This window comes from Nipponia nippon, unplaced genomic scaffold (assembly GCF_047370975.1).
Source record: "Nipponia nippon isolate SJK-2023a ecotype South Korea unplaced genomic scaffold, ASM4737097v1 scaffold_6, whole genome shotgun sequence".
NCBI classification, from domain to species: domain Eukaryota; kingdom Metazoa; phylum Chordata; class Aves; order Pelecaniformes; family Threskiornithidae; genus Nipponia; species Nipponia nippon.
In genome coordinates this window covers 73,285,234-73,303,533 of record NW_028262380.1, presented here as the reverse complement: position 1 = coordinate 73,303,533, position 18,300 = coordinate 73,285,234, and the positions used below count along the sequence as shown (strand labels likewise).

General features: G+C 38.0%; 1 protein-coding gene across 2 annotated transcripts in view; it reads right to left on the bottom strand.

Moving 5' to 3' along the window:
• LOC148051563 (uncharacterized) overlaps positions 1–15,686 on the bottom strand; it is a 37,534-nt gene extending 21,848 nt beyond the window's left edge. The window contains exons 1-2 of one of the 2 annotated variants that reach the window (XM_087737590.1): positions 15,654–15,686; positions 5,184–5,293 (exon numbers count right to left, since the gene is read on the bottom strand). The gene's annotated coding sequence lies outside the window, so the exon portion shown is untranslated. Of the gene's footprint in view, positions 1–5,183; positions 5,294–15,653 lie in introns of those variants that run through there. The other variant, XR_015700045.1, reaches the window with a different exon arrangement.
• Positions 15,687–18,300: the final 2,614 nt, after the last annotated feature.

Sequence of the window (18,300 nt, the reverse complement as noted above, 5' to 3'; positions counted from 1 at the left end):
TAGTAAGCAGTTCATCAAAGCTCTGAATCCACATATTATATAGTTCCATAAGTAAAGAAAAGAAAGTAATTTTAGGGTTCCTTGAATTCAATGCAGAGATAATAATATCATGCAGACCTGATATTGATGATGGAGTCCGAAGAACATCCTCCGTAACTAACACCAAAAGCACTTAAAGCTTGGAGACAGGTACCTGAAACTCTGCTCTCCCACTAGATGATATCCAGAGTGAAATTTACAGTGTTAGCAGAGTATTATTTCCCCATTATTACCTGACTGTTTTAATAGTCACACTTCAGAATTTTCTTCAAATGGAGTCTAAAAGCAGTCACAAAAATGGATAGCAATAGGAAGATTTAAACATCAGGGTCTGTATGACAGAGACATGCATGTTTTTTTTTTTTTTCCCCTAAATACAATGTAGCAAGATCTGTTGTCTAATCCTAAGGAACACATGTAGATGCCCCAGATTTCTGAGGAAAAAATGGTAATTAATAATGGGACAGGGGATTAGTTGTTTCTACCAGTTTTTTCAGTTGTTTTCCTTCTTTTTCTGTTCCATAACCTTTGCCTTCATTGACTTCTGAATGAGGCTTATCAAAGGGACAATCTGATTACAATTGTATCAGAGGAACTCAATAAATAATGTTGAGAAGCGTCACTTTCTGGAAACAAATAATAATACTTCTTTGGGGTCTGTTACATAATAGTCTTCAGTACTATAAATTCATTATTTAGAAGTCAACATAGTTTTTGTTCCCAAGGATAAGCTTTCAGATTTGCTTTAACTGCATTATCAAGGGAAGCTTGAATTACAAACATCAAGAAGTATGGTTTCAATATTTAAAAGATTAGAAAATTCAATTAGACTGGAAACACGGAGTGAATTTCTTATTTATATTTTCCTTCTGCTTGGAAAAGCATTCTGAATTAAAAATATCCCTTTGCTGTCAGTCCCCACAAGTGAATAAATTTACACGTTTAAGTAAGCGTACTATACAGGACTTTACTAAAGAGGGGAAAATGGCAAGGGGAGATACATTGTGGAATTGTGGTTGGATGAAAAGAAAAACAGTATTATCCCTTCTGCCATCTTAGAGCTCCCCTCAAAAAGATTTTTAAAATATACAGTTGTCTTTCTGTGAGGATATTCAACCTTTAAGCAAAGAGTGGGTGATTTTGTATGGGAGAGGCGTACAGAGGGAAGAGCACTGAAGAGAAGATGAGCAATGTGGGAAGAAGGAGCAGATAAGGGAAGGAAGCATGCAGAAAATTAAGCTAAAGAACGCAGAGTGAAATATGAGTCATAGGCTTAAAAAAGACACTGAAAAATAAAAGATGGAAGATTCTTCTACAACTATTCATACACACTGTATAGGGGTAGTTCTCCGGCATTTGTACAAAGTTAAGGAGAGAACTTCTCTTTTCCAAGTTGTTGGAAGAATATTTTCATTTCATTTTTTAAAACTATCAAAAGAAAGGAAAAGAACAGAAAAGAAAGAGAATTTTGTTAACTTAAACTGCTATCATAAGAAACTTGCTGATCCTGTGTCTCTATTTGGTTCAGTCATATGATTGAGACAACCTTTACAAAGGCAATTAGAAGACTTAAGTAAGACACTACTTGAAGAAAATCATCACGTAGATAATTCTAGAATCTTCACCAAAATTTTACCAAATCTTCGTACTCTACTCCAGGTACTCAATCTGTGCAGCGCCTTTCTGAATTCTGGACTGGATCTCACACGTTAGGCTAATTTCACGTGACAACAGCAAGCAGCCCCACACTGACAGAGGCTGACATACAGTACGACTAACACAGAAACAACGTGGAGTTTCTTGTCAGTAACAAAGTACGTGTTTTTATTTGAAGTCAGTACCTGCTATCATGCCAGAGAGCCAGCAGCCAGCTCTGAGCACATTTACGGCAGATTGTTTTTAAGAGTGTCACATCACTAAATCAAAGTTGCTTAGAGATTGCCAAATGGTAGCTCATTAAGCTGAAGGAATTACTAAGTAGCCTCAGAAAAGAAAATAAGCTCAGAGAGAAGTATATGAATGGACAGTATCTGCTGTCTTACTTAGATGGAGTGTGATACTTCTGCAGTTGTTCCATTTGCTCTGTCTTGGACAATGTTTTCAGGTTTAGAGTATTCAAGAAAGCCTGGGATGCTGTTTTCTTACCTACTGCTGATCCTTTGACAAGCAGGGGCTTGCAACACTGACAACAAGGTAAGATTTTTTTTCCAGAAACAGAAAGTGAAGACTGGTTAACTAAACGTGCTACAGGAAACATGTATCCACATGCGAAAATTGAGTTTTCAATAATCAGCATGTCTAGAGTAGCGTTTTAATGTACTGTGACCAAAAGATAAGCAATTTCAGGTGCAATACCTAAAACTGCCATATTAATATATTCCCTAAGGGATGTCTGATTAACTTCACTTCCTGATCATTCAATAAGAATGATACAATTTGGCTTTGAAAACCACAAAAAAGTGATCCTAATTCTGAACCAGATTAGGAACCCCAGGAAGGTAGAGTACACAGGCAGCAACAGGGAGCGAGGAATAAATGAGTCAGTGAAAGTGCACAACATGCATCTGCTCTCTGCTGTACTTTCCTTTTCTTAAACAACCTTCTGGAAAAAAAAATGCTGTTTATCTGCTAATACTGTACCAAAAAATATACTATAACATCAATTCATTTTATTGAGTGAACAAGTAGTCACCATTAAGCAGATTTACGGTTTTGAAAATTGTTTTATTGTGTGTCTCTGTGGAAATTTCTCTCTTCTAGATAAAGCTGCACTTCAGCTACGCAAGAAGTATATAAAGGAACTGCTATATAGGAACCATTTGGCACATGCTCTGCTTTTGGATTTGCACAAGTGAAATCACATGAGATGGCACTACAGCTATAATTTAAATCAGTTCTTGGCCTAACTGTGTTCTGAAAACAGCTGCAGTGTACTATAGCAATGGGGAAACACCACCTGACATTTCAAATGTTAGGATATAAATCTGGGGTACGAATTTAGTGGAAATCAGCTTCTCTGGACTGAGCTGAAGACAGTTCAGTGCAATTGCTGGGCTGGTACAGCTTTGTGAAAGGCTGGGGTGGAGGCTGCAGTGGAGAGTGCTAGAAAAGAAGGGAGCACAGGAATTCATTTTTGAAAGCCTGTTTACAGATCACGAGTGCAGTTAAAAAGTTAATTTGGCTTCAACGTGACTTATTTCCAGTGCAGCCAGAAGGAAATGTGTGTTCTTGGCTCTCATAATCTCTTGGCTTTATAATCAGCGGATTTGGAATAAGATGGTAATTGACCACATTTAATCACAACACTTAAAAGAAAACACTCTTATTAGGCAAGGTCTTGTCTTTAAAGTTTGTCCTCAAAAATGTCTTAATGAAGATCAGATATAATTTTTCCTGTTAGACTAATGTCAGTCTAAATAAACCTGCGAAGAAGATGACCCAAGGAGAAGGCTCTTTTCAGCTTTACCAGACATAATGCAACTAGGATTTGCAGGAAGATTGCAGGAAGGTTTGCAGGAAGATGGCTCCATCTACATAGAGAGGCAAACGTGATCATAACTGCGTTGTAGCTCAGGGCGTAGGTTGCAAAGCCAAGTGGCTTCAGCCAGGCTCCCTAATCTGGGTGAGCTGGTGTCCTGCCAGGGACTGGATAGGCAGGCTTCCCCGTATGCATGCCTAGGGATTTGGTGCTTAAGTGTATGTCATGAGATGATAGTGTGTTAGCCTGTTTTTACACATCAGATCTGTGCGTATCCGTAGCCTCAGAAACAGAACAAGACAAAGGTGGCCCTGGCTTTATCCAGAACCGAAGTACAACCAAAACATCACAAAAAAATGTTTCTTCAGTCCTGTTATGCAATGAATCAAAGGTTTTAAACATATCCATGAACTGAGTTTTCATTTCCCTTGTTTCATCCCTGAATGTATTTCCTTAACATCTGGGATATTTCAGAAACAGCCAGTCACACTGGATTTACAAACAGTCAGACCAGCCAAACTGTCATAGGAGCAGACAACAGGTGGAATAACTAACTGGGGGGAAATTAAATAATTTAAGACACTGACACTTGCTAGCCCAGAAATGCAGCATGCCATCATCTCAGTGAGTAATCTACCACATGTCAATCTGTGGAGTTCAATTCCTATTTAAGCATGTGAAAAGTCCTTTCTACATCTCTTGGTCACCTGCAGAACCTCTTTATGTCTGACTTCCCAGCTGTCTAAATCTTTGTCTGTGCTTGTAGATTGCTGTCTGTCCAAATAAGCCCTGATAACTAACCCTGCTGAGCTCCTAATTTCTGAGAGCTTAGGCACCCTTAGCTGAAAGTAAAATGTATGTTTCTCACAGGACGCATTTCTTACCTGAGCTTCTCTCCAATACATGCAGATTCCCCAAATATTTCTCTCGAGGAAGTTGACATACCACCATGGTGTCTGAAGCTGTGCATGGAGTAGACTTGGCTGAAGTTAAACTGTAAGAATTTGGGGTGTGATGTTTGGTTCTTCCGCTGACAAATTTGTCTTGGACTCAGTGGAAATGGTGGAAATGAACTCTACCTCAGATAACACTTCCAACACGTCTTAATTGTTTGTCATTAAGTTCTGGCAGAAACGTATTCACCAAAGAAAAGATTTCAAAAGCGTTTTACAATCAATTTTGAAATGGTCTTCAATTGCAGTTTTTAAGGGTGAAAAAATGAAAAAAGGTCTTAATAATATTTCTGATTGTGAAGTCCTTCTGCAAAGTAACAATCAGTTCTGCCCTCCCGACAGCAAGCACTCTGTGCCAGGGCTGTTACATATGCTAAACTACTGTTCAGTTTTGATTCATTTAGAGTAGAGATCAAGTCAATCATTACAGCGTATCCAAACACATGCCAATGGCAACTGTTGAATCGATGACTCAGCAGACTTGTTATTTCCAGATCTACTGTGAGGTAAACCTGGAAATAATACACTTCTAGTAGCGATGTTATATTTTATATATTGCTTCTACACAAGACATACTTTCCCAAGGCAGTCGAAAACTGATTATATTTACTTTGAAAATGTCCATACCACCTATATATTTGCATTCAAGCAAATTAGTTTAGTAGCAGAAATATTTGTTGAAATAAATGAATTTAATGTGGGAAGTTACTTACAGAGTGATCATTTAAAATAGATAGTTATGAATGTCAACACGGCGAAACTGATTTCAACAGCAACGCTCATCCAGTCAGGGACAGAATACTTGTACATGTGGTCAAAAAACCTAGAACATAAATATTATCAGTGAATGCCTTGCAAGTTTGCTACTAATCAATACATTTCTGCAATACTTGAATTTTAAACTGAGAAAATCACAAACAGAGCACGAGCAGCTTTGAACACAAAAAAGACAATGCACACAGAATACTGAAGCACTCACCCATTTTCTCAGAAATAATGTTTTTCTGGTATTCCTGTCCATCAATTTTTAGACAATCTATTCTGGATACACAAATTAACACTGGTTTCATTCTGCTCTAATGAATTCCACAGTATTAATATCATATTCTAGATCACCTGGGTAGCACACAGTGTATTTGTTCTTGCCTGGAAGAGCAGCTGAGAGACTGTCTTCAGTTTATAATGTTAAGGCATTGTGGCAATTGGATGAAACACTGCAGGACCCATGAAAGTGGCCCAACGTTATTGGCTGGTGATAACTTTCTTTTCAGAGATTGATTCTTTTTCATTATATTTCTGGCTGAGTGCAGGTGTACAGAATAATAGCCCATGGCAGCAAACAGGAAGATGAAACTCAATAAAAACTGGGGATGAGAAAGAAAATTCATTTTTAGTTTGTGTTAGCTGTTGCTACTACGAACAAAACGACATGCTTTTATCACATAGGAGCAAAGAAAGTCAACGTGTAATGTTTGCTCATTAACTCTCTGTCTACTTTATGTAATATGGGAAGTATAATGTTTTCTAGTATATCTATATGCCTTTGTGTGTGTGTGTGAAGTTGTCTGTCTGAAAAGTGACCCAAGAACATTATTTTGCACCACAGAGTACAGGTAATTTTATCATACAATCATACCATAGAATGGTTTGAGTTGGAAGGGACTTTAAAGATCATCTGGTTCCACCCCCCTGCTATGGGCAGGGACACCTTCCACTAGACCAGGTTGCTCATAGCCCCACCCAACCTGGCCTTGAACACTTCCAGGGATGGGGCATCCACAGCTGCTCTGGGCAACCTGTTCCAGTGCCTCACCAGCCTCATAGTGAAGAATTTCTTCCTTATATCCAATCTAAATCTACCCTCTTTCAGTTTAAAGCCATTACCTCTTGTCCTATCGCTACATGCCCTTGTAAAAAGTCCCTCTCCAGCTTTCTTGTAGGCCCTCTTCAAGTACTGGAAGGCTGCTGTAAAGTCCCCTCGGAGCCTTCTCTTCACCAGGCTGAACAATGCCAACTCTCTCAGCCTGTCCACATAGGAGAGGTGCCCCAGCCCTCTGATCATCTTTGTGGCCCTCCTCTAGACTCACTCCAACAAGTCGATATCCTTGTTATGTTGGGGGCTCCAGAGCTGAATTCAGTATTCCAGGTAGGGTCTCATGAGAGTGGAGTAGAGGGGCAGAATCACCTCCCTCAACCTGCTGGTCATGTTTCTTTTGATGCAGCCTAGGATACGGTTGGCTTTCTGGGCTGCAAGCGCACATTGTTGGGTCATGCTGAGTTTTTCATCAACTAACACTCCCAAGTCCTTCTCCTCAGAACTGTTCTTAATCCGTTCTCTGCCTAGCCTGTATTCGTGCTTGGGATTGCCCCGACCCACGTGCGGGGCCTTGCATTTGGCCTTGTTGAACTTCATGAGGTTTTCATAAGCCCACCTCTCAAGCCTGTCAAGGTCCCTCTGGATGGCATCCCTTCTCTCCAGCGTGTCAGCTGCACCACACAGCTTGGTGTTGTTGGCAAACTTGCTGAGGATACACTCAATCCCACTGTCCGTGTCGCCGACCAAGATGTTAAACAGTGCCAGTCCCAATCCTGACCCCTGATGAATGCCACTCATCACTGGTCTCCTACTTGGACATTGAGCTGTTTTTGACAGAGCAGATTTTCCGTAGGCCTGGATATGGATTTGAATTATATTTAAACACATCGACCTTCTTGATCACAGATTTTAAGATCTGCATCCATGTGGGAGGCAAGAAAAAAAAGATACTGTAAATTTAAAGGCTTCCTAGAATCTCCCCTTCCTTTCTCCCAGTGTTTATAATCAAAGGAAAAAAAAAAGGAAGAAAAATCTCCTTACCCCCAGTATACTGATAGTGTACCTGAAATTCCCCCCTCCTATTACCGTGTCAATAGACAATAAATGTAATCTCTTAAAAATATGAGATAGCATTTGATTTCCTCTCCTGAATGTAACTACGGGATAACCATTTCCATATGGAAGTTATTACAACAAGATTTTTTAAATTCCCTCTTATAATACTGTATTCATGTAGCTATAGTGCACCAATATAATATATTGTGCATGTTAACTTATTAGTAGAATAAATCACATTTTTTGTATTGCAAACTGAATTATTATACTCCTACCTGAATGCTTTCTTATTCTGCCAAGAAGTTCAATAAGCAAATGTTCATGATTTTTCCAAAAGAGAAAAAAATTTGCTTTATTTTAGGTTTATTATTTCTTTTTGCATGTTCCTTTTCCACATATTTAAGTAGTAAGTGTTCTTGTCCAAAATTTATTATTTCTCACAGAAAGGAATAATGCTGTATCTAAATTGGGAATAAAACATATGTAATATTGCCAGAAGATGTTCTTCTGAGTAAGGACTTCTTTCCCTGTATTTTACTAAGAATTTCATCAAAAGAAATTAGTGAACAGGAAAGTTAGGTTTTTAATTACAAATAGCAATGCAAAATAATGAGAATTAATAGAAATGCCAATGTTTCTGTGATTTTACTTTTAACCTCAGTAACCATAATTTCTTTCTGGGGGTATATGTAATGATCCAAACTATACTGAGCAATGCTAGAAATCAGCTATGTAATACTACTACGGGAGAGCGCAAAAACCAGCAAGCCACTGAAACCAACATACAAATAACACAGAGAGGGTAAATAAGTAATGTGTTGTGAAAAATACATTTTCATTTGGCTTTAGTTTCATAAGCAAGAAACTGTGATAATAATATGCAGCTGTTGTGTGCAGGTATGCATATACAGACAGAGATGCACGTATAAATGCACTCTTGGTTGTACAATGTTGTCCTGGGTTTTTTTGACAATCCTTTAAACTTATTTTCTTTTTTCTACCTATAGTCACATTTAGACACTTTTGACTGTGCAACCAGGCTGAATAATGACATAGAACTACCTAAACATGCTGGGAGCACTATGCTTCATTTTGAGCCTCAATTTGCACCTTAATCATATCATTATATTCAGCAGTATCACGCAGTGTACGAAACTTTCCATGTTTAATATCGTGAATGTCATTTAGAAATAAGAGGTAAGCCTGTGAAAACTTGCTATCATGGATTTGGATCACTTGGCCTCATCAGAGTCACAGGGGAGCTGAGAGGGGATTGATGTGAGATGCAGAATTAGGTAGTGGAGGAACTGCATGAGGACAAATGGGCTTCACGATGCACCAGCAGGATTTCTGTCCTGTAGTGGATCTCCTCTCAAGTTGCTCTGAGAGGGATTCAAACACCTGGCTCTACCTACCATCCTCCGAGGGTGCAGGTAGGTAGCTGCCAGTAGCCATGCAGGCATCTCAGATGCCCTCAGATACCCTACAGCATCTACAGTGGTGCTAGACACCTTTATACAGGCAGGCAAACCCCTGTGATATCAGTAGTGTCTTCCACAGAGCAATTCACGCACTAAGATTATCCTAAATATTTACTGATTACTTGGAAGACAACATTAACAGGTTACTGAAGAAGATCTGCAGATGACATAAGGCTTGACAGACTTACTACTGAGAGACTGGTAAGCACTGAAAGGGTAGGCAAAGGCATAGATCAGACAGTCTTTGGGGACAATCACTTTTTTAACTAAGACAAAAAATATCAGCAATACATACATACTAGATGGGTGACTATTTTGGAAAGTAGTGATAAAGAATTTGGGAGTCATAGGAAATAATAAGCAGAAGGCGCAGATTTTGCAGCCAATATCACACTTGGATCATAAACTTAGATATCTTTTACATACGGAGAAGTTATGTCACTCCTTTAGATATCACTCATGAGTGCTTCTGTTCTCCCATGTTGACCAGACCTCCTTTCCAGTGAGTCTGAACCCCCCAAACTCCCACCCCAAAACGTTACTTCTCACTAGTTACATCCTCCACAGCTACCTGTACCATGACAAATTTAAGCTGTAAGTAACAAAAAGTGCCAGGTACTTTGAGCTGTCACAAATATTTTCATAATGATACAACTGCTTCTCATTTGCCAAGAAAAACCTGCTCTTTGCCCTCTGAATATTTAGTAGAAATGGCACTGAAATAAGGTCAACCTAGGCTTGGGGCCAATAGTGGGGAAAAAACAGCCTCTGACTAGATTAACTTTTAATGTCTGGCTCCTTTCTCTGGAATAGCCCAAATTAAACCCCAGGATCCAAATACGTGAGCATTTGTAGGTTTCAAGATCAACATCAGGATATCACTAATATTTCTTACTACACAGAAGCTTCTGTTTGCATCTGAGCTGTTCCTAAAGCTCTGTGCAGATTCTCCCCTCATTTCTTGTAAATCACCTCCATGAATATGAAATAGGCTGTAGGATTAGAAAGTCATTTCATCAGACTCCTCAGGCGGGAACAGAAGCTCCACTTGTCTGTAAGGTGTAAGGAATAAGCACGCTAATGAACTGGATTTTGCCAATATTTTGTTTGTTAATAGAACCAAACACTGTTCATCTGTATTTCTATTGAAATACTTAACAAAATAATATTGAATGTAAAACTTTGACGGGTAACAAATTTGCTGAATATAGTTAACCACTTTGAGAATTTAAGCAATGTACAAAACCTACGTAGAGGAAACTCTGAGAAATTTTATGACTTACCATTATTATTAATATTAATAATTCAAGATTCTTTCTCCAGACCTCGCTGAGTGAGCTCCATGCCCAGCCATCTCCTGAGACTGCAGATAAGAATGATTTCCTTTCCTGCAGTGGGAATGGTCAACTGAGTACCATTCAAATGCATGCACTTTTTTGTGAGCATGATCCGAACGATTTTCTCATTGACAATTAAGCAACACATACATTCTCATTCTGAAACAAATCCAGAGAAACACATCTAAGCTGCCTTCTTTCATTGATGACTGTATTTTTGGTGGCACGTAGACACAGCTGACAAGATTGTTGTGACCCAGAGCTCTACTCTGCCTGACAGCACAACAAGCATTCTCCCATCTTAATGCTGGTACTGTATCTTGCTGTGGTGAGCTGCCATTGACAGGTTTTGAGAATACAAAAGTGACGATACTGGCAGACAGTCACTGAACAACTATTGGGTGCTCCTTCTGGTGCATGGTTTGGGCAGCTGGACTGGGAAGACCAGAAGGTTGCTGGTGTGGGGACAGTGACAGCTCTTACGGAGGAGACACAGAGTGGCTCTGGATCCACGAAACCAAGAGGCTGACAAAAATCACTATTGCATTGCTATACATTTATGCAAAGAGTTTGTGAGAATCCTTGTAGTACTGGAGCTACTGGCCACTCTCCTGCCTGGCTCCCCAACTCTGCTGCACCAGGGGCTGCCAGAATAGCAAATTTCCCAGTTGTACAGGGGAGGTGTGATGCTGAATGGCTCTCTATGGCCCATCCTTTCCTGTGCAGTGACAATCCCTCACTCCTGATGTCAAGAGGACGTGCCATAACTATGCAGGAAGGGTCTTTAGAGAAGCTCATAGCCTTGGTTTCTTATAGGTTATGATACAGGGAACTCATCAACAGGGAATAAAGTAGAAGTGAAATTGAACAATTCATAATCTAGGAGATAATAATATAAATATAGAAGATAAAAAGTGAGAGATGAAAGACAATTTAAACACCTTGTCTAAGATCTCCATGTACATGCCATATGTGTGTGTACATGTATGTGTGTGCATGGATATACTCCAATACTGATCCAGAGGATTTGCGGGAGAGAATCGAAATGAAACAAAGAATTAGTGATATGAAAGCACAGACTAAAATGGAAAAAACATTAAAGGAAATTTAGTAAGGGTAACCCACTTCTCTGGGGAAAGACTTGACAAACTCAAGAACAGATCACACTACAATAAAATCTAACTACAAGAAATCCTCTGCAGACTGGATAGGCACTCAGATTGAGAAGCTCTTAAAATTAAGAAATTCTCTATAGAGTAGGTGTGCTTCCACACTGAGTAATTCTTGGGAAAAAAAATGATAATAACAGTATCAGAAGATAAATTAAAAAATATATACATATCACAGAAAGAGAATGATATATGTCTCTGCAGAGCCATCCCTTGAGGGATATTCCTCATATCATTATTTAGCATGTCCTGAGCTTTAGAGAACACTGTGAAAATCTACCCTTTCCCTGAGAAACTGAAAGTCCATGTTACAAAACATAGACGATATTTTCTTCACTACATCCCCAGACCTGGCAGGTACATCATATAAGGGAGGTGCCAGGATGGGCAGGAGGCTGTTCACTGCTGCAGACTCTCGATAGCAACCACATTCCCTTGACTTCAGAAACCCGCTCCTGTGCAGAACGTTTCTGATAGGCATTCCTTCACGGAAGGCGATACAGCCATGCTGAAACTCCTCCACCACTGTCAAGGGGAAAGTGGTACCTCTGCAGGGATCGGCTTGCTTCAGGTCCCTTCTTCTAGAAAGTTGCGGTATCAGCTTGCAGCAGTGATACCAAAGGGTTGCTAAATGAAATCCCCAAACTGCAAAGTCAACTCTTGATATAAATTCACTGACTAGACTGAGATGATACCTCAGTCTCTTGTGTTTGGCATTTGCCATGGTATATTTTCAAACTTGTTCACTCAACTGGAATTTTGGCCCGAGAGCTATTTCAGCCATCTCTTGTTCACATCTGACAACTCTTATGAGAACAGGTTAATAATTCAGAGGAAAAGTTGGGTCAGCTTTCCTTTGAATAAGCACAAGTAATGTTTAACAAGTCTTTGACAGCTGTGGGAAATGCTTAGCTTTCCTAATAATTTTAAAGACTGAATATTATTTTTTAAAGTATTACTTCAGAGGAAGTCAATCCAAGACTGTTTCCCTTGGTGTTTTCTCCTGCAGTGAGGTGGTATTTTCAAAGCTATCAAATGGAGTTTCAAGGGAAAGGCTGTTTATAACTCCTTTGATAACTGCATGTTCCATGATCATAAGAATACAGTGGTTTTTTTAAGGACAGGAGGAGTAAAAGCTCTCAAGAGGCTACAGAAAAAGTGGAATACCTTACCTTCCTCCAACATGTTTGTCAATCTGGATGCTACAGTCACTATTATGATTTCCATGTGTAATAAACAAGTAGGTTTATGGGGAAATCAGGGAAGAGCTACACATCCCTTCTCTCTACTCTCCTTAGCTCTGCAACATAAGGTAACCAACACTGTGGCTCATTATGTACAATATTTTTGAACTGTATTTTTACCACAGTAGTCGTATATGTACAACATGAGCACAATTACTACACGGAAATGTATCCTTTTACAAGAGAGTACCACACATGCTTTTGTAAAAATATTTTTTTGAAATATTTTTGTACAGTCTTCATACCAGTAGATTTACATTAGTTCTCTGTCCTGTAATTTCATACTAAATTCATATGTTAGCTACACAGGTAAGTGAGAAAAGTTTGCATTCCTTTTTAAACAAAAGGAAGATGAGCAAATCTAATAATAAAAAAAGAACTCTGTAGCGATACACAGTACATATCCTAGAAAGCCTGGGAATACTATGAAAAAGCTCTTGACCCTTGGTACACTTTAGCATCGTGCAATAGTCACGAAGACTCTACACACTTTTCCTATTGGGCATAGTAGGAATAACGTTACAGGACTGATGGATCTAGATGGAACAAGGTCTTTGGTAAGTGCATTACCTTTTTACAGGTCAATTTTTTGTTCATTTAATATAGCAGTTACTCAAAGCTTTGTTAATAATACAAAGAGAATTTGCTCCAATGAACAGAATAGGTAAAATGTACCATGATGTACATTCATGAAGTACTTTCATGACGTATGTATGACCTTTGTGGGAAATAGATCCATCTAAAGGTAGAAGCTATAAATACAGAGAAGTAAATTTTTTAAAATATATTTGAAAGATGTTTCTGTTTTCTTCCTCATGCAGTTTTTAAAATTTGCCATTATCAAACTGCAGTCTGAAAGGATTCCTTGCCTTTTAGGCGGTTCTCAAATCATGTCAATGGTTAGCATTAGAAACTGTTGGACACATACAATAGCAGTATCTGGGTTTTCCTGCTACTAACCTCCTCCAAAAAAATTAGTTACTCTTCTAGTGAATAATTAGACACATTTTGAAGCTTTAAGGAGCTCTGCATGCTATTTTCCTACTTCTTGAAAATGAAAGCTACAATCAGAACACTTAAGCAACTCGAGTGCCAGAGTCTTCCTTGGACATAAGGTCTAAAACATACTGCAGCAAGAGCCTGCTAATCTGATTGCACTTTCACATTAGCTTCTTACTGTTACTTTCAATAAGTGAAAGTCACGGTGCAGGCTCCATAAAAATCACATTTATGCAAGTTTAATAAGACTCATTGCAAGTTATTTCTCAAATTTTCATGGTCTGGTTATCTTGGAAAGCATGTAGGAAAGAAAACAAAAACTCTCTCAAACCCCGCATTCTTGCAGCAGCACAGAAAACAAAGGCAAAACAGTAATTTCCTCTACTGTGCTGTAGAGAGAAGTCAACATTTTGCTCAGTGCAATGCTATGAAAGCTTACGCGGTGGGAAACACTTCTTTGTCATATAGAAGCTTGGCGTTGTATTAAGAGATAAGCTTTTAATTAAATTGGACTTCCTGAGAAGCTGCTAAAGACCATTTCACTGCTATCCTGCTGACGGGGCCATCAATTGTGGCACTGACAGCAAGCAGGCCTATAGCTCAGAGCCATGAAGTATTTTCCGTTTCCCCAGAATTCATTTCAGAATCAAAACATGAACTCATTTATGTTATACTTAAACCTATCACGCCATTCCTGAATGAGACCATACAATTCATGTCAAAAATCAGTAAAGCTGTACAGCTAAAGTCAGCACTCGGAGAGCATGCAAGTCAGAAGCGCAGAATTAGACAATGCAGTTGTTCTGTATCATCAGCTTTTTACCTCATTTGTCGTTTAGTCAGTGAATGGAAAATGGGAATGTGCAAGTTATGACCAAGTGTCAAGAAGTTCCAGTAGCCCTGGCTAGTCACTGTTACTGAAAAAGGACTGTAAAGATCACAGATGGTAGAAAAGCTTGACGTTGCTTGGGAAGATGCACTACTATAAATACTGAGAAGCCTTGAGATTGGAAATCAATGACTAGTGCGGTACAGATCTAAACCTGTGAGAAAACAGATACCAGATACCCAAACAAAAAACAGCTCCACTGAACCATTCAGACTGGTGTTTGCAGTTTTCTTCTTTGTGTTTCTCATTGTTCTTTTGTTCTCTTTGAGTATTTATTGAGTAATTATCCTGCAGCAGCTGAGCATCTCAAGTTTATATGTATTACTTAAAATATTTTGTCAATGTGCCCTCTTTATTGATATAAAACTATGGGAAATTACATTAAGTATAGTTAGGAACCATAATAATGCTCATCTAATGTGCAGTATAAGCTATTTTTCTTCTCAGAGCCTACACACTTCCTTTATTTCCCTTTGTTTGCTGGTTACTATTTGCTGCTTCTGGTTTTATTGTGGATTAAAATTTCTTTAGAGAACAGACATCACTGTCTATGTTTGTTTTTACTCTAACAAAACCAGCAGAACAAAAGTTATGTAAATGTGAAGAGTGAAAGTTTTTTTGTGCTTATTTTTTCGTCCTTCTAAAAGAAATTCTTGACTTTTTAAATACTCGACTCTGGTATGGGCAGACTCAGAAACACGTTACTTTCAATGTGCAAACAGCCCCTACTCCACAAAGGAGCCTATAGCTCCCCACTGTGCCATACAAAAGTGGCTGCTTCCAACACAGATTCATAATTACTGCCCTCGCGGAAGCTAAACAGAGAGAGAGAGACCTGTGCCTTATTCCCAGAATGCTTTTCTCGTGGAAAAAGCCTCAGGAGATGATGATGTAAATATTTTCGTTTTCTTTGGTGCACAGAAACCTTTGACGGTTAAATGCCCCAGTAAGATCAAAGTATGCACAACCCATTATTTTATATTTCTGGGTTCCTTTCATATTGTTTGCTCTATCTATACTACCTCTTTCCATGACTGGTGCACAGAAAATGTATTGCCTCTGGTTTTACTCATAATGTTCTAATGCCACTATGGCCTTATTCAATTTGCTCCTTAAATAATCTTTGTAAGACCTGACTGTTGTTCCCCATTAGAAAAATTGATATTGTCATACAAATTAGTGTATGACTCACCGTGAACAACGACAGTCTATTGACCACACAGGTTGCCAGGCGTTCTTAGATAATAGATGGTTTAGATCTCTTCTCACTCCTTTGACTTTAGAGAACGTGGTTGTCATGACACAAGTTGACTTCATAGCAAATGATCTGAAAAAAAGCCAGAGAAAAGAAGTAATATTTCCAACGTTATACAGGAAGCATTCATAGGGTAGTGCTGAGGTCCCTCAAGTCCAGGCCAATGACTTAATCTCACTTCATTCCTCATCACTAGAAGACAGCTTAGAAAAGAAATACAGTAAAGAAAATACAAAAATCTTTTGAAATGGAAATAATTGGATTCAAAGCTAATGAATATAACTTTACCTTCAACCTTTTACAAAGATCTATGCCAAAACCGTATTCTTCTTTTTGAAGATAATGTGATCACTGAATATACAATCTTTGGTGTTTTTCTTACCTGAAATATTTACAAGTTGTAAGTGCTGCATACATGAAGACTGCAAATGATGCTTATGCATACTGCATCTTTGTTAGGATTTTTTGTACAAATCAGATGCCCTTTTCCTCACTTATAAACTCCACTGAATTAAAAACTGAGCAGTCATTTTGGGGAAGAACAATACAAGAACAATATAAGCTATGGAAAATACAATGATGATGCCACCGCACAGTCTCCAGGCAACTGCCATACATGATAGGTTTGTAGCTTTTTTAACAGCTTCATCATATGAGTGTATTATAATTACTGCCATCAGTACCACAACTGCACTGAAAATACAGCCAAATGCAATTTTTATGGGAGCCATTTCTCTGAAGGTGGGAAGAGTTTCATAGTTCTAGTCTTTTATTTCTTAAGATCATATTCTATCACAGTGATGAATGTGAGAAAACTATTTTGAAAAATGAAGTTTAAAATAGTCTAAAGTGCTTGGATTTGGGCATGAAATAGAGATTGAGACTAGAGAAGTATGCTTTTAAAAATATGGACCTTTATTTAATGTTCCATATATCTTTAAAAGCAAACGATATTGCTGTGAATTTGTGACAAGTAACAAGCAGTACTTCAGGCTTACTAGCAGGTGTTTATTTGTTTTTCAAAAGAGCTAAATATTCAGGTTTTAGCAACACACAAGTGTTCAAGTGTTCAGTATTTTAAGATTCAGAAAAAGGAAGTGGTTTTAAGCACCTGTTTTAGGATCTCACTAGCCCAGGCAGGCAACCTCTGTACTCTGAAAAGGAACATAAATAGGCTTGCTAATAAGTACAAACTCAACCATAAGTTTATTAGAACACATGGCATATTCAATAGTGTAGTTTTAATTTACCTACCATTTTGCTGAAACATGGAATGGTAGAAAGAAAGCATCTTTTTATTGCACCATCATTAAGCAAACAGCAGTTGTCTTATCAGTCAATAATTTAGTATTGTTACTTTTCTATTAGTTTCAAGCAAGTAAGATTTAAGAAACACCTTATTTCTCTCATTTGAAAGAGAAATTATTTGTTCACTTGTGATAAGCGTCCATGAAAAACTTAGAAGCACATGATATGTGCATTCATTTCAGGACTTTTAAAATGGTAGTCCACAAATATTCTCAGCCTGGAATTATATCCATTACAGATATTTCTCTGCGTGTCCTCTGACTAGCGTTTAACAAACAATCACTGTCATGGGCTTCCTAAAATATAGAATATAGAAACTGATTAAATGAAAATGCAAACCTGAGACAGTAAGTATAGAGCATGCGGTCATTTCCATCCCTTTTTTCCAGTTCTAGGACTGCAAGAAAAACCTAAGGACAGTATTTCCTTTTTCATAAAGTAATTTGATTTCATCTTACTCATATGTCCGTAACACATTCCTATAATTTTTCATAGCCTATATATCACAACCATTCTTCTATTAAAACAATACAAAGTGGTTTCCAAATATATTTAAGGCTTTAAATGTTATTGTATTCTTCTTGATTTCCAAACATAATTTTATTTCACAGTACATTACTTTCTATTACACACTTTTGTACTTTATCATTAATACCCTTTCATTATTTCAATAAACAAAACTAAATGTAGTGTTGGCTGTTTGGTTCCGTGCTTCAGTAATCTCACCATGCATCAGACAGCTGTAGGACAATCAAATAAATGACTGCAACACACCATTGTTTTAATTATATTTATTGATTCAAGGGTATTTAAATCCTTGGTTTTTTCTTGAACAATAATGTATTTATGTCTATAAATTGATTAATGGATTGCCATCTTTATCATGCAATAACCAAATCTACAGCTGATTAAGTGTTTCTTGTACAAATTAGCTAAATTATACATGCCAAACACATCACATTCCCCATTTAACAGAAGCAGCCACTTGCCAGGAAATCTTTTTATCATTAGCTCTTCTCAAGTGTGATACAGCTGTTAATGAAAGAGCAGGACACTTCAAAGAGGCAACATTGCAAAATGCAGCTGAGCATCCTACATGGGCATTGTGTTGTGATACATGTGGTGCCCTTCAGATTTTGTGCAGCGTACATTGCATTACACCACACGGGTTAGTGGAGAAGTTTATATTTCCTTTATTTTTTACTTAATACATCATCTCTCAACACAATTTGAAATAATGAAAATTTGATTTACAGTGTATTAAAAATGTATGCAT